The sequence below is a fragment of the Callorhinus ursinus genome, unplaced genomic scaffold (assembly GCF_003265705.2).
Source record: "Callorhinus ursinus isolate GAN/ISIS: 27379988/994484 unplaced genomic scaffold, GSC_fseal_2.0 scaffold18, whole genome shotgun sequence".
NCBI lineage: Eukaryota > Metazoa > Chordata > Mammalia > Carnivora > Otariidae > Callorhinus > Callorhinus ursinus.
The window spans coordinates 33487026-33500119 of record NW_027397080.1 but is presented as its reverse complement, the minus strand read 5'-3'; the positions used below and the strand labels follow the sequence as shown (position 1 = coordinate 33500119).

At 53.8% G+C, this 13094-nt stretch overlaps 1 long non-coding RNA gene across 2 annotated transcripts; it reads right to left on the bottom strand.

Annotated features, from left to right (window-relative positions):
- Window positions 1–2310: 2310 nt before the first annotated feature.
- LOC141374508 (uncharacterized) lies at window positions 2311–12894 on the bottom strand. Of its 2 annotated transcripts, none has more exons than XR_012381447.1 (3): window positions 12791–12894; window positions 3477–3676; window positions 2311–3016 (listed from the first exon to the last, which is right to left on the bottom strand). It is a non-coding gene; the product is annotated as an uncharacterized lncRNA (long non-coding RNA). The 2 variants fall into 2 exon arrangements; XR_012381448.1 differs by lacking the exons at window positions 2311–3016; window positions 3477–3676 and adding exons at window positions 9212–10053; window positions 11703–11867 and having other exon boundaries at window positions 12791–12880.
- Between the last annotated feature and the right edge of the window lie 200 nt (window positions 12895–13094).

Below are 13094 nucleotides of genomic sequence, written 5' to 3'. Positions count from 1 at the left end.
CGTGGATGAAACAAGCCCCCACAGAGGATTGCGGCTTTGTTGCTGAGCCCAGTGGCTCACAGAGGAGTACCCCGGAAAGCGAGAAGAGAGTTCAGCAGTGAAGGAGGAGAGAAAGCCAGCCAGGGATGGGGCAGGTGTTTACCGCAGGCCCGTCCCCCCATCAGCGCAAAGGGCACAACTCCACGATCCTCATCTTCACAGGCCTCCTGTGCTCCAAGAATCCCAAACTCTGAACTGTAAGGCTCTGCAGCTGCCCCCCCCCACCCCTCACCAGTCCCCCACCTCCACCCACTTCCCTGGAAGCCAGCCACTCTGCATGTCCCCACTTCCTCAAACCTGGGACTGGTGCTGCCTCCCATGGATGCTCCTTGGCCGGATGTCTTCCTCTGGTCACCTGTGTCTGTCCCCCGCACCGTGTCCCCTCCAGAAACAGTATTCGCAGCTGGGCTTTCCCAGGGTTGGCCCCCCCTCCTGCTCTAGCAAGGCGGCCCATGCAGGGCTCAGAAGCTATCTGAGCCGTGGGGCAGGGGCTGGGTCTCTGGGGCCAGGCAGGGCTCGCCCAGGGGTCCTGGCCAGGGATTTATGCCAGGTCCTCAGACGTCTCCGTAGATCCACATTATCTCTGCTGCACAGAGATGCGACTGCCTCCCAGGCCTTGTTCAGAAGCTGCTGATTCCTGTAACCTTGCCCACTTTCCTCACAAACTGTTTAGGAGCACTCACCCGCGACATCCCTGATGCCTATGTGGAGGCTGGCTGCCTCTGGGATGAGGGCCTTCACCCTTGCTGGAAGTGCCCATCTAACTCTACTGGAGCTGCACTTCAGGGCAGAACCCCATTCCAAAACACAGTGGTCACACATCTAAATGGGGGGTCGGGTATGAGAAGAAAGGGGGCACTTAGTGCTGTGAGGCTGGACCACAGCATGAAGCAGGGGTTCCCCAGCAAGAGGGATGGCTGGGGCAGCCGTGACCAGAGGCTGTGAATCTCCTCTCCCAGAGGGCTGTACAGAGTCCTACTCGGGGGCAAGGGTCTGGACAGGATGACCAAGTGTCACCAGGACGTCCTGAGGCCCTGGCCATTATTCCTTCCAATTTTGTGTGAAACCAGCTTCCCATGTGTGCCAAAGATAAAGAGATATGAGTGAGTTTAAACACGAGAAGCACTAAAACCATGCCAAGTGTGCGTGGAACATGACTATCATCAGCTTACGGTGCCGAGTCTTCCCTTCCCTGGAAGGCCAGGCCGAGCACCACCCCATGCAATGCCCCGGGTGCCCACCAGCAGTGAGTGCCCTTACTTCCCCCACACCCCTCGCCCCCTACAAGTCCCCCTCCTCCGACTCCACAGTTAGATCCCAGGCAACAGAATGAGGACTATAACCGTGACACTGCTCACTATATTCAGTTCTTCAACAAACATCAGCGGAAGGCCTGATTGACACAGCCCCCTCCTCCTCCTCGTAAGCCCCGGGATGTGGCGGTGGATGGGACAGACACACGTCCTGCTCTCCTGTAGCGCACATTCTAGTAGCCGAAGTTGTGGCAGCGGGTAGTATTTATGAAGCATTCACCATGTGCTAGGCGTTGTCCTAGCAAGCACCTTACGTGTATTCTCCCAGTTGAGACCACGCTGCGGTGGCAAGTGATGTTAGCATTACACCCGTTCTACCAGTGAGGATGCTGACAGAAAGATTAGGAGAACTGCCTAAGGTCGTGCACCAGGGATGGCTGGCGCCCTCTACCACTGGTAACATTCAGAGGAGGGGTCTCGTCCTTCTCCATGTGGCCTATACCAGGTCTTCCCAGAGAGGCACCTGGGGCACATTTACGGAGTAACCAGCAGCCCTCACTCTTGGCATGGTTTGGGGTCAGGGTCCAGAGCCAGCACAGCCCCCTCGCAAAGGAAGAAGGTGAGCAGCCCAGGAGCAGGGCGAGCGCTGAGTCCAGGCTGCAGACCCAGAGGAAGTCGGTGTTTGAGCTGAACCAGAGATGCATGCTCCATCAGCACCTCGCTTCCTCCGAGGAGCTTATACAGACATTTGGGTTGATAAACCTGAAAAATCTCTAGAAAGCATCTAATTAATGCATTTTCCCAAGTAGAATGTTTCAGTAATTGCTGTTCAAGCAACAGAAAAGTTGAGAAGGATTTTATTGCCAGCGCTGCAGGGACAGATAGAGATCCACACGGCTGCTTCTCTCAGGCTCTGGCTCTCTCACACTCAACCTATTGACATCCATTAACATTCTTCCAGCTATAAAAAATGCATCTTATTCCAACACTCTCCATAGGCAGGAAGCTGGGCCTTGAATTACTGAGCTTGAGTAATTGCCCACAGTCATTGTGATGGAAAACGGCAGAAATCACAAAGAGTCACAGGGTGGTAGCAAGGCAACTGTTTAGTGATGACAATTCTGTAGGATAATTTCATTAATGGAAGTGGGAGACAGGGTTTGTGCCCATGAACACTGGGCATGTATATATAAATATCCGTGGACACACGTCCAGTGTTTAAAAAGCAGCTGCGTAAGTGGGTATGTGTGTGTCTGCCTTTTTAATGAATGCCCAACTGCTGAATAGCCGAGCACCATTCAGGAGTGATTTGTGATAATCACACAGGGGAGAGATCCTGCAGGTGAAAGGAAATGGGAACAAGAATGTTTCCAGCGTGGATGTAAAAAGCTTCTATTTGATTTGGGGCCACAAAGGATTCAAAAGACATCAAGGCATTGGCACACTTAATAGCTTTCACCAAAGGAAGAGTTGCCCTGCTCCGAAATTTAGCTTATGAAGCAAGCCAAGCTCAAGTCCACACACCTGGGAACAGTCATCGTCGGGCAACACTGGGTGCCGGCCAGACCCCAGGAGAATCCCCAGTGCTGCTCTGTGCTGCTCAGGTTCGCCCACCAAGGGAGAGATCCTCAGCTTCTGGACCACAAGAGGCTTCTGCTTTGCAAAATGAATGGGGCCATTCACTCTGAATGAAGGCAGCTGCTTTGTGTCGCCATATCCAAGACCTGGGGGTTACAACTCCTGTTGGACCAAACCCTTGTCCCCCTGGGCAATTCCTCCCCACAGCTGTGCCCACCTTCCTGACACAATCCATCCTGCCCGTGTAATGAGGCCTCCATAAAAAACCCAGAAGGAGGGGGTCAGAGAGCTTCCAGGCTGGGGAACCAGAACACTTCCATGTGCCACCGTGTCAGGACCCAAACCCTGCAAGGACAGAATCTTCTTTGTTCAGGACTTGGCCCTAAGTATGTCTTCATCCGGCTGTTGATTCCTACCCTTTAACAGCCTCTGTAATAAACCAGTTATCTGGTGAGTAACCTGGTTTCCGGAGTTCTCCTAGGCCCTCTAGCAAAGGAGGAGGGTGCGGGGAACTTGTGATTTATAGTCAGCCTGTCCGAAGGACTGGTGGCCACCCTGACCTACCTACCATTGGCCTCTGAAGTCGTGTGGGACGGAGCCCCTCACCTGTGCGGTCCGACGCTGTCTTCAGGTAGATGGTTGGAGGACACCCAGCTAGTGTCTGAGAATTGTGTGGTTGTGTGGGGAAACCCCCTGCTGGAACAAACCGGCACTGGTGACGCTAGTGGCCATCACGGTCCCGGGGGACCACCTCCCCTCCCAGCAAACAAGGCTGCCTCCTCACATTCGTCCTGGGCTGCAGAGTTCTGCTCAGTGGCAGCAAGCAAAGCAAAAATTTTAAGGGGGAAAAATGAGAGATAATAAAAACAGATTAACAATTTGCAAATTATCCTAAGGAAAAATGTCCTATTAAGAAAAAAAAATGATGAGCACATGCAATTGAAAAAAATACGGCTGGAGAGAAGAATGAAATCTGTCTCACTTGAAATTACAGTATTGTCCCGTCCCAAACTAATAGGCTCTGTTCCGTGACAATACACTGAAGATATCGTTTATTAAAGCCCATTATGCTGCAGGCCGCAGTCAGTCACATCTCAAACATTGCCACATTTATGAAAGACAGTTACAGTCATTTGCAAGATAATTACCATTTTAATCTCAAACCAGCCTGTAAGAGCAAATTGCTTTATAAGTAACCAGGTTTCCACTGTGTCATAATGGAAAGCTGTAGCAGCTCCGAAACTGGGCCGGTTGAGCACCGGTCCGCAGTGTGGGGGAGTGTGCTGCCTGGCGGGCAGGGGAGAGATGGGGGCCGCCCCCCACTCTGCGCTTGAGGGCGGACATGGGGAGCGTCAGCCTCCATCTGCCAGACTCATCGCTCTCATTAGCAGGGAGTGGGGGAGAGGAAGGGAGGGAAGGAGGGAGGCATGCTGCTGGGAAGCTGGAGGGGAAAGGGAATTGGGGATAGAAGCAGCGGGACCCATGGGAATCCAGCAGGGACCCTGGCATCAAAGTAAGTAGCCAGCTCCATAACTTCAGCTTCACATGCAGGACCACCTCTAAAAACGGGGAGGACCTGACTAAAAGGGATACAGTCGGGACATGGCAATGAGGACTTCCGTTGAGAAAGGAAGACGTGATCTTGAACAGAAGAGGAGGAAGGCAGGTGCAGGGGAAGGCATCTTGAAGGGAAGTGCCGGGCGAGGGGTCGGCAGAACCCCCCTGTGATTCTGTGGAGCAGCTTACGTCACGTCGGACTGGATGGTATGGAAGCTGGGGGCTGAGAGCTCGCTCCTGGCAGCACTCTGCCTCCACGAATCTGGGGTGTGACCCCTGTTAACAGGGCACCTGTCATGAGGCAGGCAGAGGGATACTGCAGAACTGAGTCCCCATGACTGGTCATGCTGGTCAAGACAAGAGCTGGAATCCGGTCACTTCCCGGTCGGGAGACAAATGACGTGGCTGGGGTCCAACTCCTCGACCTTGGCTTTAACTTCCTCTGAAATGTTCCCACAAAATACGTACCCAGCCTTGGTCACCTTTGCCTAATGGTATCTGAATTATCTGAATAAAGTTCAAAGATGAGAGCCTAGGAAGGAAGGAGGAGGAGCCAGTGAGGTGGAGAACATTCTAGAGAGGACAAGCCAGGAGCCTCAGCCAGGAAGCTGGGACAAGAAAGCCTACCGAGGGCATGTCCGCACGGTACACGGTGGGGTGGTTGGGCAGAGGTGGAAAGCCAAATCCAAATCAGCTAGAGATTTTGCATAAAAAGCAAGGAAGTGAAAAGCCAGCACAGTGAACCACCTTTCGGAGGCTTTTCTGTCACAGGGGTGAGGAGTGGGCCCACTGGTGCAGAGCGGGAGGATGTCGCAGGAGGGGCGAGCGCCCCGCCTCGCCCGTGCCTCCACCCTGCCAGCCCTGGCCTCGTCTCCTGGGACAGCAGCTCAGAAGAAAGGAAAGGGACAGGCAGATAACCCAATCCCAACACCGCCTGCAAACACCTCGGATCAGGAATCCCTAGATGTGCAGATTCATCCCCCAACCCCTGCCTGCTCTGGAGGTTCCCCTTTCTATTCATGGAGCCAGTTCCTTTCCACTCATATATCCTGTATTTTGTCTTCTCCACCCCTCTACCCGCCCACACCAACTCTAGCTGTCTCAGAGCCCCCTCCTCCAGGAAGCTTTCACAATCTCCCTCTCTGCTTCCAGAACTTTCCGTGTCTACTTGACTTCAGCTCCCACCACAGACATGCTTACTGATATGTTATCTATGGCTGTGCAACAAATCACTTTGCTCAGAACAAGCATTGATTATCTCATGCTTTTCCCAAATCTTAGGAAGCCGAGAGGGGCTTAACTGGGTGGTTCCTGTTCGGGCTCCCTCCTCAGGTTCCGGAGAGGCTGCATCTGGAGCCCTGGTTGGGGTTGGAGGGTCCAGGACTGGTGGTGTTCTCCACCAGCTGGCCTCTCGTCCTCCAGGGTCTCTCTTCTCATGTGGTTCCTCTAGGAGGATGAGCTACACCTCTTCACGTGGCAGCTGGGTTCCAAGAAAGAGAAAGTCAGGAGGTGGACAGAAGCACCGGGTTTCATAACCAAGCTTCGGAAGGTTCCATCGGTCACACAAGTCAACCATGGAGCGACATGGGAGGGGCACACCAGGACATGGGTACCAGGAGGCAAGGTCCTGACTCTCGGTGTAGGTGTTAGTGAACGGGGCCCCTCGCCCGCTGGAGCATGGCTCTGAAATAGCAGAGGCATCCTCATTTTGTACCTTCCATGGTACCCGGCCGGCCGTCACAGTTCCCAGAGGGGCCCACTGAACACTTACTGGAATGCTGCATCGAGTTTCGGATCTCTGTGAGCCAACATCACTGCGGGTTCACCGTGCCTGATGCACGTTCGCAACATCTGCTGATGTTATTGTGGGCTCTTTATGCTCCGGTCCTTCCTCCCCATCCTCCAAAACACTGCGCAGACTCACATAGCAGCTAGCAGAGACCTTGCTGACAGGCTCAAGGTCACAGACTGTCCTCTCATTCGAGCACTGTTTGCCCCACACAAAGAAAGGAGACATGAGGATAATGCTGTGATAATTTAGTGATAATTCAGTGCCATGCCCCTTTTGCAAAACTGCCATCACCAGCTGTTGCGTGTGAAGGGAGACAAGAGCCTTGGGTCACCTGAGAAGTCCTCCTGGGTTTGTTTCTTCATTCCAGGTACCTGCAGCCCCCAGACCCACATGGCCCGTGTGGGCCGAGGCTATCAGAAGCTTTTCATTTTTAACACAAAATGAAAGAGAATCCACGAGGTCATATTGAGACAAGGCATCTCCCATCAGGCAATTACAGAGGAATTTTTCATTCTGGTTTTACAATTCAGTATGAAACTTGGAGATGATGTTTTCAGTGGCAGATCCTAACACTCCAGTGTCCCTACAGGACCAGCTGCAGCTCCCTTCATACACCATGATCCCCTTGGAGAGTTTTGAGGGGGTCTCCCAGGGTGGCTGGGATTCTGCACAACAGCCAGTGATGTGTCCCGATTCCTGACGGATGCACAGACACGAACCGCCCACCCCTCAGCCTTCCCAGTTCCATGGTGATATAGCAGGCTTCTGCCTGGGAAGTCACCAAACCTGGTCACCCAGCCCACAGCCCCGCCCGGTCTGGCACCGGGCAGGAGCCCACCCCCATCCCCACCCGCCCATACAGCTCCCTGGGCACCTCCACATCTATTTCCCACACGCCCACTTTGCACTTAAGTTCTCCGAACCCATCCACCACCTGAGATCCTGGTCCACTGAGGGCAAACTCCAGCTGGCCCCTCCCCTTCCACCTGTGCCCTAACTCCCAAATTTGCAATCTTTATCATTGTACTCCACCCATTTCAACCCTGCTTCTGCACTCTGGGCACTTTGCCTGGGCTTGGTTTCCTCCCCCCGACTAATGCCAAGGGGTCCATGAAACCTCTGACATTGGACGAAGTACTTTGCATCTTGGTTTTCCAACTGGGAAAGGAAGTCTTAGAACCACCAGGTTCCCCAGGAACCATGTGCCCCAGAAGGAAGAACCAACCCCCACAGGGATCAGCCCCGCTCTCTCTCTGGCTCCCCTGCTGGTTTCTGCCGTTGCTCTGATCTCTGAAGATATAAACTCAGAAACTGCCCTGATCAGTCAACCACGGGCTCCAGATGATCTGAGAGTGCACACTGCAAGCTCTCAGCAAACTGAGTCTGATAGATCAATCACCCATTCATTCGGTCAACAACTCAGCCCAGATGGGAGCCAGACAACCTTGGTCTGCAACGTCTCCTGAGCGGGAGTCCCTCTCCTGAAATGCCATGTATCTGCCAATCTGTCCACACCAGGATCCAAGCTAAAACCTGCCTTGTGCTCATGGGACAGGCAGGGGGACAGGCTGGGCCACCAGACCACCCAGGGCTGGGTCAAGGCTGGTCACTACTGGAAGGCAAGCAGCCCTGCTTCCTTGGAGGAGCCTTCCCTCTGTGCCCTTCCCTGGCCAGCAGGGCTCAGCCAGGGCAGCTGCAGTCCTGTCACCATTCATGGGGGTGGACTGTCTCAGCAGCATCTCAGGGCAGTACCCGGGGCTCGGCAGGACACTCAGAGGGAGCGTTCCTGTGCTGTCAGGCAGCGGGTCATCATTGTAGTGCTGATACAATTTCTAGGGACCCAATGCTGAGCATCCCAGTGACAACCCACCTCCAAGTGCATTTTTCTACACCAAAAAATAAGAGGAGCAAATGGCCCTCCCACCGTCTGCATGGGCCCCTCTTTGGACTCTATGTCACGACAAGAGTGCAGGAGGCAGAGCCTGTCTGAGATGCTCTGGACTTTTCCTCTCCACCCCCAGCTGGAATCAGGGTTGTTGACCAAACGAACGCATCTCTGAGCTCACGTTCTCCCCTGAGGCATCTGCAGGTGGCAGGAGAACCTGCATTGGGCGTCAGCTCTGGGGGACCTAGGAAAGGAAGTGGCACATCCACGGGGAAAGTAAAGAACAGATGATTTCCAACTGTGAGAGTCTCCTCTGTTCCCTGTTCTCCCCCACCTTCAGGAGTGAAGCTTGGAGAGGGAAAGCTAGGCAGAGGGGTAGGTGCATCAAGGGGCTCCAGGCTGTAAGAGCACTCATCATAATGAGGTGGGGAACATGACCTCAGAGGAGTACCCTCTGGGTTCAGGCACGAGTTTGAAAGGGGAATTGGACTGTTGTCCACAGAGCTTAACTTTGCACCAGGAAAGCATCTGGGGTGTGTGCATGCACGTGTGTGTGTGTGCACGAGTGTATGTAAATAAATATGTCTGCATATGTATGCAAGGAATGCTTCTTGAAAGTGCTTCTGGGCTGGGCCACCTCCTAAGTGCCAGGGTTCCTGGAGGACTTCATGTGAAAAGAAAGAAATGAAACACCTTCCAGATCCGTCACAGCTGAACAGTAAACCCTGCTGGACCCCATCCCCATCAGCTCCCAGCCCCATAAACTCTGTGTATCTGACCATCAGTCCACTTTTATATAAAGTGTGCAATGCTCCTCTGTGTTGAAAAAACAGGCCTTTTAATAGCTGCTATAATAAAAAAAATGACTTCCACCTCCCCAGCTCTCTGGGAATGAAATTAGTCCTATTACGTTTTCCTCTCCTATTAAATTCTCGGAGCCCGCTATCTGCTGATCAGCAGAGACTCAGTGTGGTCAAAAACGTCCAATTAATCAAGGGACTATAGGAGTCGTCAGAACATTCCAGAGTTCCCGAATGTCTATGACCGGGTAATTAAGAAAAGAAGGTTTAAAAAATTGTCTACTCTTTTGGAACATTCTGACCTGAAGAAAGATTAAGGAGACTTGCACCAGGTGTTTCGTGCATCTGTCAGGAAGAGAACTTCCAGAACAATCTGGTGCTCTCCCAACCCCGCTTAGCAAGGACTGCAGCAGTAACCACCCACTCCCACTGCCCCAGAGAGGGCTCGGCACAATCCCGCCACATTTGCTTGGTGTTTGCTCCCTTATAAGACATGTGGGGGACTTAATGAGATGGACACAGGGCCAGGGTCTATGGAGCATCGGGCAATGCCCAGCCGAGTGATTGTGCAGAGACTTGAATGACAGGGCTACAATGGCATCTAAGAAAAGGAACCGATAATCCACCTTATTTCGTAACAAAGAAGGCTGCTTGTCCTATGCCCAACAAGGTGGGCATTTCAAAAGAGATGTGAAGGAACTTGCTGCTGGAAGGACCAGAAAGCATTCATATAGCCCCAGACCACAGAGAAAAAAACCGAGGCCCACAGAGGTTGCAAACTTGTTCATCCTCTGCTCCCAGTGATGGTTAGGGGTAGGTCCATACCAAGACTCAGTCCCCAAGTTCTTCCTCCCTTAGCATAAGTTACTGAACTTCCCCCACATTACCCCAAAAAAGCTGACCGTCAGGATGGATGCGCTAAGGAAAAGTTTTGATGTGCGTCCACCCTTGGAGGAGAAGGTGAGCATCAGCTGCCCGATGAAGACACATCCAGGAGAATATCCTGTGGGGAAGCAGGCGGAGAAAGCGGAGGAGGAGGAGGGCCAGGGTGCTGCCCCACTGTGACTGCATGAATTGGATGCAGCTTGTGGATACCGGATGCCCGGAATCTATCGAATGGTCCTGGCTTTGAGTCACCCAGCAAAATCCCTGCAATAAAGCAAGAAATGCATGTCTGTCCAACCAAGGACAGAAAGCCAACCAGCGAGGGGCCTGACTCAGGCAACCACAGTTCTCCTGAAATGAGGAGACAGCAAAGGGTTGTTGCTGGGAGCCCCAGCCTCCTGCTGCAGAGAAAATGATCCTCTCCCTCCTGCCGCACCTTGCTCAGAATCAACAGTAAATCCTGAAAATGAGACCCTGGGTGGAACCGAGGCAGACACGGACGTATCCGACTGGAAGTCAGCCAGCTCTCTCCCACGGCTCTGCTTTTATAGATTTTAACTCCATCCCTGATCCCACCAAGAATCTGTTTGCCTCATGAACAGCTCGATCTTGTATAAAGAGAAATCAGACATTTGTCCACCCTGGCTTTCAAAGGAGTGGCCTGGCCATGCGTGCAACACAAAAGACACTCCTTTAACCGTCAGGGTCCCTGCAGTTTTCACCGTCCTCTCCGTCCCTCCCCCATCTCCCCCATGGAGTGGGATGGCCCCCGATCCCCAGGCCCCTGCCCAAGATCTGTGCCCTCGAAGCAGGAAGAGCCCGACCTGCCAGCCCAGATCCCTCCCCAACAAACTCCCGGAACCTTGCTGCATGCAGACCCCACCGGCATGAGAAAGCTCTTTCTTCCTGGTCTGGATACGTGCAGGACACCCCCACCCTGGGCAAGTGGACACCAGGCAAGACGTTCAGGTTTCTCAGCTCCCTAGACATTGTTAATGCTCTGCTCTCGAAGTGCTCCTTCCCTGCCCTTGAGTGTTCCCGCCTGCTCTCTTGTGGTCCCTTCCTGCTCTTGAGTGCTCTCCCAGCCTCATCAGCACCCCGGCTCCACCCTTGAAGGATCGACACCTACCTGGTAATGCACTGAATGGTGGCCCCAAAACATGTCCCTGTCCTAAATCCCCAGAATCTGTTACTGTGACCTTATTTGGAAAAAGGGTCTTTGCAGATGTGCTTAAGTTAAGGATGCGCATGTGAGATCATCCTCAATAATCTGAGTGGGCCCTAAATTCAATGGGGAGCGCCTTCTAAGAGAAAGGGGAGACACAGACACAGGGAGAGTCCATGTGAAGACGGACGCTGAGGTTGCAACAATGTGTCTGCAAGCCAGGGGCCACCGGAGGCTGGAAGAGGCAGGAAGTTTCTCCCCTAGAGCTTACAGAGGGAGCATGGCCCTGCTGACACCTTAATTCTGGGCTTCTGACCTCCAGACCGTGAAAGAACAAATTCCTGTTGTTTTAAGGCCCCAGTTTGTGGTCCTTTGTTAGTGCGGCCCAAGGACACTCACACACATGCTGTGGTTGTTGCTTACACGGTGGTGGAGGCTTTCCCCGGGGAACAGTGGGTCTCCCAATGTCTTGTCTCCTCTCCCTATGTTGCTAATGTGACTGTGACCAGGTGCCCCTACCTGGATCCAGGGCCTCCCGACCCCGCACACCTGGCCCTCTCTGGGTCGCCCACTGGCTTGTTTGATTTTGTGAGCTAGAAGCAGCTCCTGTGAAGGGGATGGAGCAGTTCGGGGTGTCTAGACAAAGGGGTTCAAGACAGGCAGGCTATCCTGTGGAGCCCACATTCCCCAACTGACTCACTGGGGAAAACAATGAGAAGGTAAATAGTCTGTGAGCTCAGAGACCCACCTGCTTAGCAAGGCTGCCCCAAGGTCCCCTTGGGAGGCCAGCCCACTCAGGGCTCATTTGCTTTGCTATCTTCTTCCTTGAGGCCAGGGGCTCAGAAGCTGGACTTGTAGAAACCTCAGCAGCTGCCTTTCGGGGCTCTTGGACCCTCAAATACCAACCGGGTATCTGGAAATGGAAGGGCTATGGGTGGAGACGAACCGAGGCCCAGGGCAGGCTTAGGTGCTGCTGGTACCCCAGTCCTCCTCCTGCAGGGGGGCTGGGCACCCGCCCCACCGTGCCTGCAGTGTCCGCTGCATGAGCACATCCATGAGTCAAGCAACCGAAGAATCACTGTTTTACAGGATCTGATGCTTTTCCAGTTACATATTCTTGGCACAGACCTTACTGTTACTATTCCCTGGGGATCAGGAGGGGCAAGTTTTCTGACGGATGGGGGTAAAGGTGGCTTAGAGAAGAGAACCACCGCCTGGGTTCAGGCCTCCCAGGGGTGAGCTCACCACACTGCCCTGAATTTCTCTGCTCCCTTGGGGCGCTTGCTTGCTTGCTGCAGCCAGGAGTGGTGTGAGCGGGAATCTCCTCAACTCTGCAAGGATGAACCTCAACAGGTCACAGCACAGTCTCTGTGCAAGGAGACCTGCTCTGCAAAGGAGGGGTGTGAGCCTTCTGCCCCCAGGCTCGCGGCATGCACCTGGCATGACCCAGGCCTTCGGAGGCTTTTCAGGAATAACTGGTGGAGGAAGGAAGACCCCGTACCGGGAGAGCTGCCTCTGCGGGGCTTGGGGACCCCACACGACCACAGGGGATGGGCCCCGTACCAAATCATGTGTAGCAGCCATCGGCTTGGGAGCCTTCAGGACTCTGTCACAGCATGTACAAAGGCTTCTGCCCCCTCCCCTGGCCAGTGGGGCAGCGCTCCAGACGCCTGAGCCGGGGTGGGTGCTCCCGTGGCGCAACCCTGACCCGGGTGGAGCTGGAGGTGCCGGTCGAGGTCCGGGCTGGGCAGACAGGCCCTCTCCGGTCTTCAGCCAGGCTTCCCGCATCTTTGAACGCCCCCCTCGGGCTCACATCAATGTCGCCTTCAGCCGTACCTGCTCTTTCTTTGCTGGACGAGGTCATCTAGGTTTCCCTGCCCCGAACCATCATGGCCTCCAGGCTGGATAGCACCCCCTGTTCACAAGTCTCTGGCCTGTGGCCACCTCCTTCCCAGAAATTTGCTTTTTCTCATTCTCCCAGGAGCCTCTTGAATCTCAGCTTTCAGAGTTGCCAGGCCAGTAAACAAGGGGGTCATTAAAAAGAAAAAAAGAAAGAAAAAAGAAAAGCAGAACAATTGCAGTTGCTCCCCAGGGCCTTGGGGAGGGGGGTGGCGCTCCACAGATGTGCATTAACATACCA